The sequence below is a fragment of the Lichenostomus cassidix genome, chromosome 4 (assembly GCF_008360975.1).
Source record: "Lichenostomus cassidix isolate B80296 chromosome 4, HeHo_3.0, whole genome shotgun sequence".
NCBI classification, from domain to species: Eukaryota; Metazoa; Chordata; class Aves; order Passeriformes; family Meliphagidae; genus Lichenostomus; species Lichenostomus cassidix.
The window spans coordinates 59502535-59520054 of record NC_139484.1 but is presented as its reverse complement, the minus strand read 5'-3'; the positions used below and the strand labels follow the sequence as shown (position 1 = coordinate 59520054).

Genomic DNA, 17520 nt, shown 5'->3' with positions numbered 1-17520 from the left:
ACACATTTAGCATTTACTCTTTAGCATTCAATGTTTATTTATAATATTTCTGTTCTATTTGCCAGAGGAATTGGCAACAAAGTGTAGTGGCAATATAAGAAATAGTCACAGATTTGCTTGAGTCCTGGAATTGATGGAAAAAGCATGGATATGCCACTTGAGACCATGGCTTAGTGGTGAACAAGGTGGTGGTGATGATCTTCAGGTTTTTACAACCTTAATGATTTCACGAGTCTGTGATTCCATTATTTGATTCTGAGATAAAGCCTTAGCAGCAGCCTGTGCCTCAGTTTCCCCTGGGATGCTCCTGACCCCATTTTAGGAGCTGAGAGGAGTTTGTGAACATATTCCAGTGTGTTGGCACCTCGGGGACACTTTTGCCATGCTCAGCCCTGGAGTCTCTGGTGGTCAGGTTCAAAAATCACAGCCCCAGAGCTCCACACCATCTGTGCCCTGACCAGCACAGCTCCCATTCCTGCTGCTGTAATTCCAATTATGTGTATTTTTACCATCTCTCTTGGTTTTCAGTTACACATAATGATCTCTACAAAGATGTGCAGTTTATTTATAGCTTATAAGGGACCCAACAATGCGAGGCAGACTGCACTAAAAGAAGCAGCTTGTTCTCCACTTTTTATTCTCCATCCTTTTTCTTGCTGTACAAGAGAACATAGATTTGTTTTTGCAGCTCTTTTGAATTTTCCAGACTGTTAACTGCCCACAATTGTGTTTTCTGAGTGAGCCCTGTAACTTCTTTGTAAAAAACTCCACTAAAACTCCTTTTACATGTACAAAGACTTTTTTTTCCCTTCCCCTCACAGAAAAGATCCTAAATTGTGCAGAGTGGGAGGTCAAGTGTAAGAGAGACGCTCTGTGTGTTCTCACCTTGTTCTTCACCAGCCAAACAAGAAGTTGGTCTCATCTTCACTCTCCTCCCATGTCTTCAGCTACACCAGTGCAAGCACAGAATTATGTTTTGTGTTTGTTTTCCATACCCTCTGCCTGTCCCTCTCTCTCTCTCTCTCCCCAGCTCTGTGAGCTAAGAGCTGCTGAGATTTCTGGGTGTTTTCAGAGTGGCTTTTTAACTCCTCATGTTCTCAAAAGCCAGACCATCACCTTTTATTTTTCCTTGACTTCACTTTCTCCACCACCTCCCACTCTGCTTTCAGCAGGCTACAAACACAACATCTCCATCAGCACTAAAAATGCCCCCCATGACCAACTCCTGGATAAAGCAAAAAGCCCTTAAAGAAATGTGCTTCACTTTTTTTGTGTGCTCTGACTCAATGCTCTAGAGCTTTTCACCACAATTCATGTCTGGATTTATCCAGTGTTTTACCCAACACAAATGTTTTTCTGCAGTAACTCAATCAGTTTCTTCCTGGTGCTGCTGCAAGCTCTGTCAGTGTCAGTGCAGCAGGGCTGGCACTGGGTGATTAAGCAAATAAAACCCAGAATTACCAAATTGCAATCACAGTGCAAGTGCTGCTAGCACCTGATTCATCCATCACCACCTTATTAACCACTCTGATTAGTGTGAGCTGTGAGAAAACCCTCTGGGAGCCAATGCATTGATCTGTATCTAAATACAGCCATCCTTTCAGTGGTTCCACAGTGGAACCACAAGGATCAAGCAATTCTTTCATGAGTGAAAGCAAAAGGCAGCACATCACCTCCTGCACCATTAGCCAGGTTAGAGACACACCATCAAATAAACACCCTGGGAGAGATTTTATTATCACTGCCACATTTGGAGGTTTTCTCTACTCCTAGATATCAGAGAATTACAGAATCATGGAATGGTTTGGGTTGGAAGTGACCTCAAAGATCATCTTGTTCCACCCCCCTGCCATGGCAGGGACACCTTCCACCATCCCAGATTGCTCCAAGCTCTATCCAGCCTGGCCTTGGACACTTCCAGGGATCCAAGGGCAGCCACAGCTTCTCTGGGCAACCTGTGCCAGTGCTTCCCACCCTCACAGGGAAGAATTTCTCCTTAATTTCCCATCTCAACCTAGTTGCTTTCTACTTGAATCCATTCCCCCTTGTCCTGTCACTCCATGCTCTTGTAAAAAGTCCTTCTCCATATATATACAGATATCTCTGCTGCAGCTGTAAACTCGGTGACACATCTCAGAAACGAGCTGCTCTTTGTCTTGGGAATATTTAGTGTTCCCAAAATGTGATGTGACTGCCAGATTTCTTGATCTCAGTGAATTCCAGTTCCCCTTCTGCCTTTTCAGTTCAGAGTTTCTAAAAAAAATTTTCTTAATGCAACCCATTGTAAATCAATCAACCCCAACTATTTTTGTTTTCTTTTTAATGCATACACAAATATAAAAAGGTATGCACATAAATAATCCTTAAATGCTTTGCTGGGAGTTTCAGCACAGGGATGGAGAGCAGGAATGATTCTTATTGAATTCAGGTTCTGCCAAGTTTTCATGATACTTTCTGGATTCCTGGATTAAAAGTGGATGGATGTATGTATGTGGTTCTTGACCAACTCCCCCTGAATCCCAGGCAAAAAAAATTTAATAACCATGGAGAAACCTGTAAAAAAACCCAAGAAAAAAATTGTTTAAAATATTTTTAAATTGTTTGCTGATCAAAAAAGATTTCAGACAACTCAGGTTGCTTCATCTCCTTAAAAATCCAGAGAGTTTTTATTCCTTGAGGCACAGCATTCCTTTTTCCCTGTTAGACAGCTGATGTATGTGATTTGTGTATCTGGGTTAAGTTGGTTTATCTGAGAATTTTAGAGGGAATCAAAGGGCAAAATGTGTTCTGACGCTTAATTTTACAAGTACATTTGTTCTGCCAAACAATTAATTCTTCAAATTCTTCCAAATGGGAAATCATGCTTTCTGGCCCGTGAGCAGGCTTGTTATTTCTGACCATAGGGTATGAAAAATAACAGCCCTTTTTGCAGATATCAGTGCACATGACACCTATAACTCACAGCATTGGTAAATACAAACAGAATTAATGCCAGGTGAGGTTTCCAAAGGGCATGGGAATGGGATACACTTTGGAAAGGCTGCTGAGCAAGGATCACAGTCAAATCTGTTTGAGGGACATGCCTGGCACTGTGAATTGAAAACTTTTCCTCACCGAGGTAGCAGTGCTGGGCTCAGCAGTTTCACATGTCTGGGTAAGCTCTGGCAGGATTCACCCCTCCTTAAATTCCTACATTTTTACGGAGCTGTCTGGACATGTAGGAACAAAATCTAACTATAGCTGAGTTCTGTTCTTCGTGCCAATCAAAATAGTCAAGGACTTGGGACATTAGCACCCTGTTATCTCTTTGTCTGTACATATTGCAATCCGTGCAAAAGGGGAAATAACTCTTTCCCCCTTCATTCCCATCCTTTTTCTTCATTTTCTTTGGTTATTCTGCTCCAGCCACTCATTCTTTTCAGCATCTCTATCTTACATCATTTGAATTTTTGGCTTTGGGGATTATCATAGGATTGAAACGACCTTAACATTTGCCCCTTCAGCCCCTCTAAGGAACTTTGGAACAAACAGAGGTGATAAAAGCAATAATCTCTCCATTGAGGTGTTCCAGAGTCATCTGGGCAGCCTGGTCTAGTGCAACCTGCTCTGAGCAGGGTGCTGGACAGGGTGATCTCTGGAGGACTCTTCCAACCTGAAATTTGAGATTATGGCTCTATGAAATTCCAGTCAAACCATGTTTCCCCTCACAGCCAACACCAGAGTATTGCCCAGACATCCTCCTTCCCAGCAGAGTGACTGCAACCTAAGAAATGTAGTCAAATGAATGTGGCACAGAGCCGAAATCCTAAATCCTTGTTCACTTTGAGCTCTTTGTGGTTCCCTTCGCAGAAAGGTGGCACAACCCTGAATCTGGGGGAGTAGCTGACCAGCCAAAAATTGCTCATGTGTTACCTATTCCCACCAACAGTCCTCTGCCATCCCCTCTCTGAATTGACAGAAAAGCTCATCACAAATCTGAAATTTTCTGTAGACCAGAGTCACCAGGATTTCTGTGCCAAAACCAACAATATGATTAGACCACCTTCCCATTGCCTTCCTTGGCTCCTTTTTTGGTTACAATCCAAATTAAAAGAGTAATGAAAAGTCCCAAGAATATCCCAAACCCTGAAAAATCATAGCATGTGGAACTAATAAATTAATTTCCAGTAGGTTCACAGCAATATGATTACACACATTTTAAGGGTTTTATGTCCCATTAAAATGGTTTAGGAGACAAGAATAGTTTTTATGAACTTGATTGATTTTTATGTACAGCCTGGTGCATTCCCATCTCCGCAGGGCATTTCCCTCTTTCACAGCAGTGGGAATTCTTGACAAATGTTCCTCCTGTGTTGCTGTCATTCATCCATTCTCCTGTATCACCCAGCTGATTATTCCTTCTGGGGCTAGAATGTTACACTTGGCCTTATTGAATTTGACTTTTTTCCAGGTGATTTTCCCAATCCAGACAATTTTGGATTTCAGTCTCGTCCTTCTACATGTGCAGATGGATTGCAAATGGGATCAGTCTGTAAAATTTCAAACTCATTAATAAAAATTGTTGGCTGTTACCTGCCCTATGGAGATTTATGCTTTTTTTTTTCTTAATACATCAATGTGGTCTGATACTTCTTAGAGAATAGTATTAATGATTTGCTATTTTTCAGTCAAATTCCAGTACAATAAAAAGCAGCATTATTTAACCTTTAATTCTCAAAATTCCTTAGGACAGTATTTACTAAAGTAATGTCCAGACCTTAAGTCATATCTAATATCTATGGGGGTTTTGTCCAGTTCTCCAGGCCTACTGTTTTGTCTAAAAAATGAAATTAAAATTCTTCAACACAATTTGCCCCTAAAAAAATTTAAATGTTCAGGCTGTTATTCATCCCTCTGTTGTCTTCTTCATGCTTACAGACTGAGGATTTATTTCACCATTATTCTGAAAACTGGAATGGTGCTGACTCACTGTATCCTTCTTTCCAAAGACTGGCACCATGAAATTCTTTTCCCACCTCAGCCCCAAAGGTCATTACCATAATAACTCTGTGGGTTATTGCAGTTTCCTCCCATAACACACACAGGTGAATGTTGTCAAGTCCAGAGCCTTTGAAACACCTTCTTGACACAATTTTTTTCCTTCCTCACATTTTAGTCTGATTTATTGTTGCTTTTCAGCAATGCTAATTCTGACAAGTAAGATTCTTAAAATTTTATTGAGCCATTTTCCATGTTGGAATACTCTATATGTCTTCCTTTAACAGAAACTTCCCAAGACATTGCCAGTTCTCCACAATTTTTCAGCTTAAAAAATTTCCCTGCTGGGTTTTAACTTCTTCCATTTGAGCAAATGCATTTTTCTTGAATATCTTGCCCTCTTTTCCTAAGGCACATCCAAAGCATTTAAGCCTCATCCAGACCTTCTCTTCATGTTCTAAGTCCGTTTCTATCAATTCTACTAAAAGTCATAACATCTCTTTTTTTCTTTGCTTAGATTTGGTTGGTTGGGTTTATTTTTTTAGTTGCCCATCAAAAATTAAGGCTTATTAACATCCAGAGTTTTCCAGGTTCTTTACACACCCTGCTGTGCTCTCCTTTCCAGACATTGTAAAGAATTCCTTTCATTTATTCCCCAGTCGCTACCAATAGGTATCACTGTGACTAATTCAGCTAATTTTCAAAAAATGGATTCAAAACTGTATTTCACATTCAGAGCTGGAAGATGATTTTGCCTTTGATGGAGATGTCATATAAATACAGAGAAGTTTGGGTTGGAGGAGACTTTTAAAATATTCACTTCCATCGCCTGCCATGGCAGGGACAGTTTCCACTATCCCAGGTTGCTCCAAGCCCTGTCCAGCCTGGCCTTGGACACTGCCAGGGATCCAGGGGCAGCCACAGCTTCTCTGGGCAACCTGTGGCCTCATCACCAGTTTTTCTTAAGCAAAGTGTCTCAGCCTGTGAGTTTTGAAATCCTGCAACTTTCTGAGTTTGTTAGATGATCCACACTCTTCTCCTTGATTTGAACACATCCAGCTAAAAAAAATACTTTGAGTACACTTTGGTGTCCATAGTGATTCACGGTGACTGCCAAGACAAGAATACAATACAAATGTACAAAACAAATGAGCTAGCATTGGTCAGCTTGTGTAAGAGCTTTTGGATGAACATCCCAGTAATCTGAGTATGTATCACACCCTGGCATGTCCTGCTTTGGCTACACATCTCAATTCCAGGACCATCACCAGGATTTGCCACCGAGGAGCCAACCCAGTTTCTGGAGAGAAGCTCCAATTAAGCAAATCTCTCAGCTGCGTAGTTTTTCCTAATAGGAACACAGTGCTTCCAGCACATTGTTTGGAAGGATACAGCCTTGCTTTGGGAAAGTCAGCACTGCAAGAATCCACCCAAGCTGTCCAGCAGATACTTAGGAATTAAGAATGTCATATGAGAAGGAAACAACACATTTTCTAATCTTTGCCAGCCACAGGGAGATTCATCCCTTTTACATTTCGTGTCCTGAGATGATGACCACGATAAGAACTGACTTAAATCCCACAGACCTTGTTTTTGCTTGCAAATTGGCTTAAGCTCATCCCCTAATCAGGTAATTGAACCGTTTATGTGTCTTGGCTGAATCCCAGTCCGGGTTCATCTCTTATGAAATTATTCCAGGTCATTAACCAGTCTGGTGATCCTGAACCAGTCATTATGGGAAAATACAACTCTTACAGCCAGGAAAGCAAAGAGGACCAAGGCAGACTTCAGATAAGAGCTTTAGACCCTTTTTCTTACTCTTGGAGCAGATCTGGAAGTCTTTCTGCTGGTGATGTTCCTGGAGTTAACTTTAAAATTGTCTGCCTTGTACAGAGTCAAGGAGAGTCATGAAAACATGACACATCCTCCAGCCTGTTCCCCCAGCCTACCATTGCTTTCAGCTCAGAATTTCCTGATTTATGGAGTGCCACAATGGTCTGTGTTTTCTTTTCCAGCACTAACTTTCGTGGTGCTTGTTGTTTTACCCTATTGAGCCTTGGGCTGGTTTAGAGAAATCCAAGGTATTTATGGAATTACCTATTATAGAGCCAAGAGCTCGTGGCATTTTGAGGTAACTTGGGTGAAAGGAGATAATTCCTTCAGTCCCCAGACTGACACACCTGAAGGCATTGCTCCAGTTGGATGTATCACACTGTTATCATCACATTCAGCTTCGGCTCTTCCAGCATTCTGTAAAAGAAAAAACAAATTATTTTTGTCTCCATGAATCCAGCTCAGTTTAAAAAAATTAGATGATGCCCATGAAAGTATTCAAAAACAGTTAAATGGACCATGAACATGAAAGAATTTTTTACACTAAATTGTGTCATCAGGTACCTTCTTTGTCAGTTTCATAAGTTTTTAAGTTTTATTGCATCAATTCCATGAAAAGAAGATGAATTCAGGAAGAATTTCTTCACTGAAAGGGTGGTTAAGCATTGGAACAGCTGCCCAGGAAGGTGGTGGCCACTTCCAACATCCCTGGAAGTGTTCAAGAAATCAGCAGTGGCACTCAGTGCTCTGGTCTGGTTGACAAGGCGGTGTTTGGTCAAAGGCTGGACTTGATCATGGAGAAATTTTCCACCCCTTAGGATTCCCTGAAGCCTGGTGGAAACTCAGAAGTGCAGAAATATGTTCTGCATGTTATCAGCATCCTGCTGCTTGGCCTGTAACAAGTTGTTGTATCTCTGGTTTTCCTCCAACAAGTTCATTATTCCATTTTGTTTGGGAAATTCTGGGGGGAAGAGATTAGTGAATCATCTCACGCAATGGCCTCACTCCTCCTCTCTCTCCAGTAGAATGGTTTGGATTGGAAGGATCCTTAAAGACCATCTCATTCCACACCCCTGCCATGGGCAGGGACACCTTCCACTAGACCAGGTTGCTCCAAAGCCCTACCTGGCCTTGGACACTTCCAGGGATGGATCATCCACTCCTTCTCTTGTTATATATCTCTGCCATTGGGATCCTCACCAGCCCTTTTTCTCTCCTTTAATCAATTTCTTGGCAATTTTGGCTGCACTTTGCTTTTACAGCTAGTCTGCAGCCAAAAGAATATCCAACCTCAGATAATCATAATTTGGCAGCTGGGCCACAGCCATCAGTGTCATGATGTGTCCACTAAGCAGGAAAATTCAGAATTTCTCACTAGTACAGTGCTGCACCCAACTGCTTCATAAAATAAGTGATCAGAGGTAGGCCGCCGTTCTACAAAGAGATTTTCATACATTGTGGTGCTGGAAATACAGAACTGGGTGCTAAGAGCTCTCCTAAAGAAATTATTTTCTTAGGATTCAACAAGCTATAAATATTCATGCTAATTTTTTTCATGTTCACACTCTCTCCTGCCCCCTCAGTACTCTGCTAAGGCAACCCCAATACATGGAATTATTTGGAATGAGGAAGCATTCTTGGATGGTGAGGACCTGAGTTCTGGTCTCTGTTGGCTCTAGGAATTGGCCTTTATATTCTCTATAAACAAATATAACCTAAGGCAAACATTTGCTCCTCACACTTTCTCCAGCAAGCACAGCTTCAGACATCAGGAGGGAAAAACAAACTCCATGACTGTGCTCTCCTCTATCCATAACTTCTGTGTTCATTTTTCATGTTTTATTTTCCCTCATCCTGGAAGGAAAGCAAAGCAGGAGAAAGCATTAGCATCTAACCACAGCAATTTCCTGAATTCCAGAGAACTGCTGTCAAAACCAAGGATTCACTCGCTGCTGGAACATCTGTATCAGATTACTGCACTTCCCTCTTCCCTCCTGCATCGTGGCCTGCAATCAGCTGCTGCTCCAAACCAGCAGCTGGAAAAAAATGTGTTGAGTTCCTACCGTTTTTCAGTGTATTCTTACTGATTTCTCTCTGCCTCACTTTCCTGATTTCTGCCTCTAATCTGTACCACTTTCTCCCACTGACTGTCAAGCTGCTGATTATACACGCTTTTCCAGAAATGTACTTAAGTCTTTTCCTCTCTGTATATTTTTATTCTAGTCCCTACCAAAAATAAGGATGAGAGTTTTAATGATGACTGATTCTTTGGCCTGATTTAGCTCTTGTAGCTGATGCAAGCAGATTACTCATTGTCTTCTCCAAAGCATTTTCCAGGAGTCTTTGGGAGTCATGTCTTTTGTCTGATTGGCTCATTAGATCTTAAGATCCCTAATCACCAAGACCAGAATCTTCTGGAAGTTTGCTCCTGATTCATGTCAAACCTGGATTTCTCTTGGGTATTACTAACATCTTATGGATTAACCACCAGAAGAAATCATGACACCACCAAGTGCCCTGAGATGGTTTTTAAGATCCCTTCCAACCCAACCCATGATTCTATGATGCTGTGACTTCCAAGGAAATGCTTGAAAAGGAGAAAGAGGGAAACCATGGGACACCCCCAGGCAAAGACAGTCTCTGTCAAATGGTGGCTCTTTGAACATTGGTGTTGCCAAAATATCCTCAGACCAAAGTTCAGCTCTCTCAGACTTCACAACCTGCAGTCTTGAGGGGCAACTGAGCCTGGCTCACCAGGGACCATGGGGACCCAGGAAATTTAAATGTGGAGAAAATCTGGCTCCTTTCTCTGAAGAATCTTGGTTAATACCTTTGTTTCTTTTCCTTTAACTGTGGGGAAAATAAGCAAAATATTTCTGAAATTTCTTTCCAGCTCCTTCCTTCGATGTGGGATGTGTAATTTGAAAGGCACACTCAGAAAATGAGGCTACCTCTTCACCAGTGGGAGGTTTGATCCCACTTTTGGGGTTTGGATCTACCACCCCCCTCCCTGGTAGGTCAGAAAACAAGGTCTTTGCTACAATCACCAGGTTTTAACCACAAAGTTTCAGCTTTGTGGTTAGAAGTTCACCCAGCAGTGCTGCCTAAGGACCTTGGAGCAGCACAGAAGAGGAGGAGATGACCATTCCCCCTTCTCAGCAGCCATTGCTAAGGCTGCTGAACTTCCATGGCATTTGGGAACCACATGGAAGATTTCCAAACCCCATCAAAGCTCACTTGCAGAAACAAGACTTGTACCAAAATGCAAAACCACCAGTGAAGAAATCCGGGAGCCAAATCTCCGTAACATTTCCTACCTGAAGAGCAATCCTTACAGTGGGAAGTCTGACTCCAGGTATCTCATTCAAGCTTTGCAAGAGCATCCTTGGATGGGCATTCACCTGGAAAATACATCTGCATCCAGCCCCTGGCTCCCAAAGCAGCGCTCTTCCAAGCTCTGGAGCATGTTTCCCTCTATCCACTACCTGTTATCCTCTTGCCAGCAGATAGCCCTGCCCTGGAAGGCCAAGTTCACTGGTTGCAATGACAGAGCAGCCCAGGATCACTTAGGAACAGCTAATGAGAGACTGATGCTGCCATCCAAATCCTGGAGCCATTGCAACAAGGTCATTCCTTTAGCAAAATGTCTCTTGATGGGCCTTTCTGACCTGTTCACCTCCAGACCAGAGAGCTCTCAGTGACGTGGTTTTGCTTTTACCAGCCAGGACAAATCTGTTGTTCCCTCCTGGCCTCTAAATCAGAAATGCAGTCATGCAGTGGCTTGAGAGCCAGGGGGAGAGAACAAGGCAATCCCACGTGTGCCCTGCAAAAAACAAACATCTGGCTAATGCCTTCGCATGGCCATTGCTATCCTTGTTGCTAAATTCATTACCCTTTTATCTCTATGGGTTGCAGCAGATTCAATATTTGGATCAGCAGCTAGAGACATGATTCAAATAAATCTCAAATTTGGATATTTACTCAGGTGCAAGCTCTTTATTGGCAATAATATTCCCAGACTAAGAAACTCTTAACATCACTCAAGGGGACGTTTCTTGTTGGATTAATAGGGAGATTTGCAAAACATGAGGGTTCAAGTAAAAAGACCCAAAAATCCATTTTCTGACTTTCATGGGGACCTCAGGGAAGGCTGAGCTGATCACGAAGGTGCTGAAACAGGGATAAGGAGATGTTTCCCTCCTGCTGCCACAGGATTCCACTTTGCAATGGGTCACATTTGATCAGGAGAGAAAAAAGCCAGGCATTACAGAAGAGATGTAATTCTCTCAATCCCTAACTGCCCACGCTATAGATTCAAAGAGGTCCTGAAGTTCTGGTGCCGAGAGATGGCTGAGCTCAGTCCAACTTTGGCTTGGAAAAAAAAAAAAAAACAGACAAACCACCACTCTTCCACACAAATCTGGGGACTGAAGGCATCAGTGCAAGAGACATTGAATTCCAGGTGAAGTTTTCCCAGTGAGTCACCCTCATGCCATGGCTGTACCTCCACCACATATCCTTACCCACAAGTTTTTGGCTTCAAACACCCATTTTGCTGACTCCAATCCCGAGCTGGGCATGAGCTGAGGAGTCCAGTAGGGGTGAATTTCCTTAACACCAGAGAAATAAACAAGTCTGACATTTATTCATCATCCTTTAGTATTTTAGGTGGCCTATTAAAAAAAAAAAACCCAAAGCCTCACAGGCATTGAACCCAAATCTTTTTAGTCTGTCGAGAGGTAGCTGCTAAAGTAACTCTGGTTAATTCTAGCTGAAGGCAAAGCTGAGGAGCACCACCCAGCTTGCAGAGTCTAATTTTAGTCTGAGAGCCTGTGCCACTCATTTTTGAGCCATGTTTTAATATTTGCTTGTACTTACTCGTGCTAAATTGAAGTGTGGAAGCCTGCAAGGTCCCTGTGTTCCCTTCAGAAAGCAAACAAGCTCCAGGGGAATATTACAATGTACCTTGAATTTATAGAAATGGCACATTTATTTATATTTATGCATGACAAAAAGAGAATTACAAAAAGTCTTAAAGTCTGTTGTGCTTCAGCAGAGTCAAGATCATTACCCTGCTTCTAAAGCACCCTCCTGGCCTGAACTCACATGTGGTCAACTCACCCTTTTGCCCCTCAGAGAAACCCCAGGGCCACCCAGTGTCACCCTCATGCCCTGCAAGTGTCCCCAGCTCCTGATGGAAGCCAGGTCCTCAAGCCAAACACCCAGGATCCTCTGTGCAAATCCTCCTCTCCGCCCAGCATCTCCATTTCTCCGCCCAGCTCCCTGTCCATTGAAAGATCAGCTGTTGGGACAAAGATTTTTTGAGTTCTCTGGTTGCCTTGTGATTGACAGGACAGAACAATGTCATGATCACTTCTTCGTGGGTCGATCAAGAAGTATATAAAGTTATTAGTGTCCAAAGGAGAGGCATGAAGATGGTGAAGGGTCTGGAGGGGCCATGTGAGGAGTGGCTGACCATCAAAAATCAGAGGGGTTTTGGTTCAGGGCTCATTGCATACCTGCCCTTTGAGGCAGCTGATGGTCTGCATTTCCAGCTGGAAGGAAAACACACAGTAATGGCAAATAAACGCTGACATTTCGGTGGAGTGAAATTTCGCAAAGAAACAAAACTGCCAACAGAAATATTTTTCTGTGATAACAGAGCAATTCTTTGTTGCAATTTTGACCTTTTGTAGCATTTTTATTTATATATTTGGTTCTGCAGTGATTTATCTTTTATGCTCTTATTTATTTCGTTCTATACATCACTGACTGCTCTTTTTACATCGTCATTAGCAATTGTTCTGCTAATTGCTAATTCTGAAGTAATTGCCCTTATGTTTTGCTCATTCCTCCCTGGAAAAAAAAATGTTTTGAAACATGGATCTAAAGTGCTCTGCTTGGTATTGGAGTGTTTTATTATATGGCTTTTATCAGAGCAAAAGGCAAAGAAAAAGAACATCCCTGAGGAATGCTTCATTTTGAACACATCAACATTCCCACTGAAATAACAAACATGACCCACCAGCCCTACAAACCACACTTATCTGCTTGTTCTATCTACCCATCCCACCTGCCTCAGCCTCCCAGACAGCAGCATGGCACTCAGAGCTGCTCCCCTTCCTCACAAAAAATCCATCCTCTCCCCTTGGCTCCTGCCCTCTCCATCAGGCTGTGGCTGAGATGTAGGATGGAGAGCTGCACATCCTAATTTCCCACATTCCTTGTGTTTCCATGGGCACTGATGGCCTGGAAGGTGCTTTGCCACCTCACTTTATGCCCCTTTTTGTCTGGAGTTCAGGAGGGCTCCAGTTTGCCTCAGCCTCCTCCATTTGCTGTAGCAGCTCTTGCACCCAGGAAGCCAAAACAATTTCTGGTCTTCAATGTTCACTGTAAATCCCAGCCAGGCTCAGCCAAAGCTCCTTCCCTGCACTAAGAGCATGGAAGAAAGGAGTTCATGTGTTTGGTAATTCTTCTCCTGAGGGAGGGGATTGAGACCTCACCTGCACTGCTGTGTCCAGCTCTGGGCTCCTCTGCACAGAAAATATGTGGATTTGTTGGATGGGCTGCAAAGGAAGCCATGGAGATTCCCCAGGGGCTGGAGTACCCCTGCTACAGAAACAGGCTGAGAGGTTTGGGATTGTTGATCCTGGAGAGGCTTAGAGCCACTTCTAGTACCTAAAGGGGCTCCAGGAGAGCTGGAGAGGGACTGAGGACAAGGGATGGAGTGACAGCACACAGGGAATGGCTTCCCACTGCTAGAGGGCAGGGAGAGATGGGATATTAGCGAGTAATTGTTCCCTGTGAGGGTGGGGAGGCACTGGCACAGGTTGCCCAGAGAAGCTGTGGCTGCCCCTGGATCCCTGGAAGTGTCCAAGGCCAGGTTGGACAGGGCTTGGAGCAACCTGGGATAGTGGAAGGTGTCCTTGCCCATGGTAGGGATTGGAAAGAGATGGTCTTTGATGTCCCTCCCAACCCAAACCATTATTTTTCCTCTTCCTTTCCTGTTCAGATACACCAAAATTAAATTAAAAACCTCTAAGAGGAAGGTAACAAATTGCTCTCTGCATCAGCTGGCAAGAAGCAAAGTTAGACTAGACCAGAAGCCTTCTAACCAAGAGGACAAGGAATCCACTGAAGGAGGAGAAAACCTCCATGAAGGAAGGTTTTGGAAGAGACAAATCCATCTTCAGGACAGAGGCTCAGACAGATCACCACTGTCCTTCCCCTGTGAGCTCTGGGATCACAGCACTGCAGCAGGGGAGCGAACAGTTAAAAACCAAACCATTCCCAGAGCAGCCACATTCACTGGAAAAGGAGAAAACTGGGGAAAAATGGTAAATGTAGTAATGGCATTGAGGTGAAAGTGGCTGGGATGGTTTGTGGGAGCAGGAGGGCAGAGGGACAGGGAATTGTAATCCATGTCTGAACAATTTTAGGTAGATATCATTAGAGGATGCTCAAAGTTTCTATTCCCCCACCTTTATCATTCAGTAAACAAAAGCTATTTCCTTCTCCTTCCCACTTCATTAATTAAGCCATAAATATTCAAAGTGCAGCCTGATTTTTCCCAGACTGTAATAAAATTGCAAGAACACCAACAAAACATGCATTCATCACAAAAACCTCACTTACATCCACAAAAAGAATTCACCACACCAAAATCAAAATAACATCACAGAATCATTTAAATTGAAAAAGAATAACATCACTACATCAACAAAGGTAGACAATTTGCACAGTCCACCCCTCATTCACAATTAAAATCAAAATTCCCCACAGTTCTAATGCTCTGCAACAATTGTCCAGTCCAGGTGCACCATGGCTGATCGTCCTTTGCAGAGCAAGGGCAGAACTACGGAATCATGGAATGGTTTGGGCTGGAAGGGACCTGAAAGATCATTTATTTCCAACCCTCTGCCATGGTCAGGGACACCTTCCACCAAGAGCACCACTCCCCTTGTTAAAAACCCTAGAGTGAGCAAAAATGTTAATCAAAACCCTTTACGGTCTACCCTTCTACAAAAAAATTGCCTTTCCTTTCCAAGACTAGGGAAAAACATATATTTACAGTGTGGCAAACTCTATTCACCAGGTCTGTGTGTGTGTCTTTTCATGCACCCTGTTCACATCACCAAATAGCATTACCTAAATCCCAGGATAACCTCTGTCCCAAAAGGGTAAAAAAAGAGGGAGGAAAGGGATGTAAGATGTCAAGAGGGAAGGAGATGTACCTCCTGACTGGCAAGATCCCAGGCACTCACAGACCTCTGTGTGTTCACTTCAGGTCCCTCCACACAGACCTACCCCAACACTTTTATTTGGGTTTAAGTGCATCAGGATAAACCTGTTCCTCGTCAGTTTAAATCAACCCTAATGGCTTTGATTTAGAGAGAAACAAGGAGACAGATGAAAGGCAAGGAGGTGAGGGGATGGCAGTGAGCTGCTGATGTTCTTCAGCTGAGATCAGTGACAGCACAGGATGTGATCTCTCCCTGCCCTGGTGGGGAGGGCAGAAGCATCAGTGACACCTCAAGGGTTTTCTGTATGGTTGAGGCAGACATGAGGGGTTTTACCCCACCAAAAGCTGCCCCTTCAGCTGCCCCATCCCATGTTTGCATCCCATTCAAACCCCACACCAGCTCAAACCTCTCAGCAACAGAGCCAAGTTGTCTTTGGAGACACCAGAAGATGAGAAGAGCTCACCCAGGGAGGGCAGGATCAGGGCAGATGCAAAAACTTCATCCTAATGAACATCTCTTTCCTTCCTACGTGGTTAAAATCCCGCTGTGCATGAGAAGCTGCAGTCCAGCCTTCTCTTTGGAGAGAGGCACATGTTTTCTTTATCTCTGGGTGTCACTGGATAGATTAGATGAGATATATTTATCTCCACAGCAATCTGTGTTGCTGCAGAGATAGGGCTACAAAATTCCATGGGATGATATCTTCCCATGCTGGGTTTAGCATCCCAGTAAGAAATGATCCTTCATTTTGGTGGCTGACATGTTTTCATCAAAACATAAGGAAAATGAATAATTTGACCTCAAGTGTTTTGTGTTTGGGCTTTTTTTTTTTTCTTTACTTCACATTAAAAAAGCTGTTAAGGGTTTGTTGGGTGGGTTATTTTAAGCAAAACAATCCTTATGAACATTTTCCTTGTGCATTATTTGTTCCTATTTTCTTGTATTTTCCAGTCTTCTTGTTCTCAGCAGGGCCAAAAACACAGCTCAAGGAAGTTGGGTGAAATCTTAAGGAAGAAAAAAAGTGCATGGAAGAAATAAGGAAAATCAAGTATGTGTCATTTCCTGTAATGGTTATAAAGGAAAATAAAGGAATAAATAAGCTATGATATTTTTTTGTCCACTCTCATACCCAGTGAATCCACAGATCTCCCATGCTCTGACAGCACCAGTCAAATCACCCCACTGCCCACTTGGACTGCCCTTTAAAATAACTTTTTATTTAAGAAAAAAAAACTTGAAAAACCCTGGATAAACACACTCCAAGGAAATATTTCCTGTGTACAGTAGAGAGAAGCTGAGGGAGAGCCCCTGTTCACCACTGGGGTCAGTCCCCATCGCAATGTATGGAGACAGGTCACTGGGAGGAAACCACTGTAAACAGGATCTGCTTTTATCAGTGGGAAAAAAACCCAGCCCTGTTCAAATTAGCCAGAAATATGTGCCTATATGTTAGAGTCACAAGCTGCTGTGTCCAAGCCTTGCTGCAGGGTTGTCACAGGCATGGAACTGTCCCTGAATGCAAGAACACCCTGACTGTCCCTTCTGCTTTGGGAAGGAGCTCTTGAGGGGCACCCCATGCCTGCACCCCGAGCAGAATGCCTGGGCTGTGGTGTCAGCAGTGGGAGGACCAGGGACTGGCATGTGGGATGTGCTCTGGATGTGGGATGTGGGACAAAATAGGAAACCTGCCAGTCTGGCACAGCATCCTTCTGGTGGGATGCTGGGGCTGGTGGGGGGAAGGGTCAGACTGGCAGGGCATTCTCCTGGTGGGATGATGTGGTTTGGGGGAACATGCCGGACTGTCAGGGCATGCTCCTGGTGGGGTACTGTCAGGGGTCACGGCACGGGGGTCTCCAGAGGGATGTCGCTCTGTCCCCGCAGCTCCAGGACCCGCGCCGGGCGGGGACAGGGCAAAGCCTGCGCTCTGCTGCCCTCCGGCGGTGACGGGCGGGAGCGCTGCGCCCCCGGGGCTGAGTGACCCTCCTGGGCTGAGTGACCCTCCTGGGGCTGAGTGACCCTCCTAGAGCTTCACCGAGTGACCCTCCTGGGGCTGAGTGACCATCCTGGGCTGAGTGACCCTCCTGGGCTGAGTGACCTCACCCCACTGCCGAGTGACCCTCCTAGGGCTGCACCCCAGGGCTGCCTGATCCCCTCTGGGGGCTGCACCCCACTGCCGTGACACCCCTCCGGGTGCTGCTCCCCACTGGTGACTGATCCTGCCGGGGGCTGCACCCCAGTGCTACGTGACCCCCTCGGGGGCTGCTCCCCACCTCGATGTGACCCGCTCGGGAGCTGCACCCCACTGTTGCCTGACCCCTCCCGGGGCTGCACCCACTGCTGCGAGAGTCACACAGGGGGTGCGTCCCCCCAGAGCGTGCCTGGACTCCCTCCATCATCTCGCCTGGACTCCCTCCATCATCTCTCCGCTCCCCGCCCGCTCGGCTGCCGGTTTCACTCTGCCCCGGGC

The 17520-nt window shown here is 44.4% G+C and overlaps 1 long non-coding RNA gene across 1 annotated transcript; it reads right to left on the bottom strand.

Annotated features, from left to right (window-relative positions):
• Window positions 1-2030: 2030 nt before the first annotated feature.
• On the bottom strand, window positions 2031-17142 carry LOC146438633 (uncharacterized). Its single transcript, XR_014851866.1, has 3 exons — window positions 15045-17142; window positions 7158-7227; window positions 2031-2553 (listed from the first exon to the last, which is right to left on the bottom strand). It is a non-coding gene; the product is annotated as an uncharacterized LOC146438633 (long non-coding RNA).
• Between the last annotated feature and the right edge of the window lie 378 nt (window positions 17143-17520).